This window comes from Octopus sinensis, unplaced genomic scaffold, assembly GCF_006345805.1.
Source record: "Octopus sinensis unplaced genomic scaffold, ASM634580v1 Contig02444, whole genome shotgun sequence".
Lineage (NCBI taxonomy): Eukaryota > Metazoa > Mollusca > Cephalopoda > Octopoda > Octopodidae > Octopus > Octopus sinensis.
This window is the reverse complement of record NW_021825690.1, coordinates 3,688-6,168: the sequence shown is the minus strand read 5'-3', so window position 1 is coordinate 6,168 and position 2,481 is coordinate 3,688. Positions and strand designations below refer to the sequence as shown.

The following is a 2,481-nucleotide window of genomic DNA, read 5'->3' as shown; positions in this document are numbered from 1 at the left end:
AGTAACGGCGACGTAAACACACCAGCATCGGTTGTCAAGCAATGCTAGGGGGACAAACACAGACGCACAAACATACACACACACACACCACACATATATATATACATATATACGATGGGCTTCTTTCAGTTCCGTCTACCAAATCCACTCACAAGGCTTTGGTCAGCCCGAGGCTATAGTAGAAGACACTTGCCCAAGATGCCACGCAGTGGGACTGAACCCGGAAACATGTGGTTGGTAAGCAAGCTACTTACCACACAGCCACTCCTGCGCCTATGTTTACATCTATGTTTACTCCTGCGCCTATGTTTACACGTCCATGCACAAGGAATGGAAAAATGTGAAAGTGGTACCGTGATTACATTTTACACATGCACACAACATATATACATGAATATATCTCTTCATCATCGTTTAACGTCCACCTTCCATGCTGGCATGGGTGGAATGGTTTGAGTGGAGCCGGCGAGGCAGAAGCCTGCGCCAGGCTTTTGTAACTGTTTTGGCAGGATTTTTACAGCTGGATGCCCTTCCTAACACCAACCACTCAGCAGAGTGAACTTAGTGCTTCTCACATGGCACAAGCACAGGCGAGGTCAGTTTTGGCAGGATTTTTACAGCTGGATGCCCTTCTGAACACCAACCACTGAGCTGAATGGACTTAGTGATTCTCACATGGCACAAGCACAGGCGAGGTCAATTTTGGCAAGGTCTTTACAGCTGGATGCCCTTCCTAACACCAACCACTCAGTAGAGTGAACTTAGTGCTTTTTACATGGTACAAGCACAGGCGAGGTCAGTTTTGGGAAGGTTTTTACAGCTGGATGCCCTTCCTAACACCAACCACTTAACTGTGGACCAGATGTCTTTTAAGTGGTACCTGCACTTTTAAGTGGTACCTGCACTTTTAAGTGGTACCTGCACTTTTAAGTGGTACCTGCACTTTTAAGTGGTACCTGCACTTTTAAGTGGTACCTGCACATGTATCAGCCCACTTATGAGTACCCCTCATTCATTGGACAATGAAATTTGCTTGCAAAGACCTATTGAGGCAAGTGAAAACAAATCAAAGTTGCTGACATGGCCAATGACAGTACCACCTGATTCGCACTTGTGCCAGTGGAACGTCAAAAGCACATCCGATGGTGATCGTTGCCAGGGCCACGGAATGGCACCCATGCTGGTGGCACGTGAAAAGCACTATTCAGGCGTAATCGCTGCCAGAGTCGCCCTACCGGCGCATGTGCCGGTGGCATGTGAAAAACAACATTCAAGTGTGGTCGTTGCCGGTGCCGCCGGACTGGCTCCCATGCAGGTAGCACGTAAAAAACACCTTTTGAGTGTGGTGGTCATTGCCAGAACCGCCTTACTGGCCTTCAATCGGGTATCACGTAAAAGCACCCACTACACTCTCGTAGTGGTTGGCGTTAGGAAGGGCATCCATTTATAGAAACTTTGCCAGATCAGACTGAACCTGGTGTAGCCTTCTGGCTCGCCAGCCCTCAGTCAAACCGTCCAACTCATGCCAGCATGGAAAGCGGACGTTAAACAACAACGATGATGATGATGATGAAATTAAATATACAACCAAAAGAGTTATTAATAGTTTCATGCTAGTATGATAATTGAGCAGGCATATTTATAAAATACGCCAAGTGTAAATAGATAGATAGATACATACATATATGTATGTGTGATACTATATAATTAGGGTTCAGCAACGACTTGCTTCACCACATACCGAATTTTAGAAATAGCAGTAAAAAAGAATCTTAGCTATTCCTTCTACTTTAAAGGGAGTTCCCAGAAAAACCAAAGCACTCGAAAACAAACCACGCAGGCAAAAGGGAAAAAAAACTGACGAAAAATCATTCTATATTAGGTTTGTGTGTGTGTTTGTGTGTACAAATGAATTGAAAACAGGATATAAAATGATCGTAACGGCATTCACAGCAGGATCAATCGCATCAGGAGCAGTAGCAGAAGCGGGAAGAAGCAGCATTGGCAGCGGCAGCAGCAATGACGGCAGCGGCGACATCAGTTCTCAAACTGACGATGACGACTATGATGATGATGACGATGATGGTGGTGGTGGTGGTGGTGGTGGTTGTGGTGGTGGCGACGATGGGAGTAGCATCAGAACTGGAGGTCGCAGTCGTAGCAGCAGCAACAGCAGTAGTAGTATTAGTAGTAGTAGTAGTAGTAGCAGCAGCAGTGGTAATCGCAAAAGGATCGGTCTGTTTCCGTTGAAGCAAAGCTAGCGCAGCGGCAGAGGCGTTTGGGGTTGGCGTCACGCGACATGGATGCGGCAGGGGATCGTCTCGTCTCGTCTCATCTCTTCGGTCTTGTCTTCGACCTCCACGAGTCGTACCGGTAGCGCGTCCGGAACAGCCTGACAATGAGTACCTGCGGGGGGATTGAACCCTACACTGTTTCAGTGGGACGCCAAGACAAAAATCGAGCGGCAGAGCAGCAACAACA

The 2,481-nt window shown here is 47.2% G+C and overlaps 1 long non-coding RNA gene across 2 annotated transcripts; it reads right to left on the bottom strand.

Annotated features, from left to right (window-relative positions):
- Nucleotides 1-573: 573 nt before the first annotated feature.
- Nucleotides 574-1,088, bottom strand: LOC118760948. Of its 2 annotated transcripts, none has more exons than XR_004997055.1 (2): nucleotides 976-1,088; nucleotides 574-899 (listed from the first exon to the last, which is right to left on the bottom strand). It is a non-coding gene; the product is annotated as an uncharacterized LOC118760948 (long non-coding RNA). The 2 variants fall into 2 exon arrangements; XR_004997056.1 differs by having other exon boundaries at nucleotides 574-918; nucleotides 976-1,063.
- Nucleotides 1,089-2,481: the final 1,393 nt, after the last annotated feature.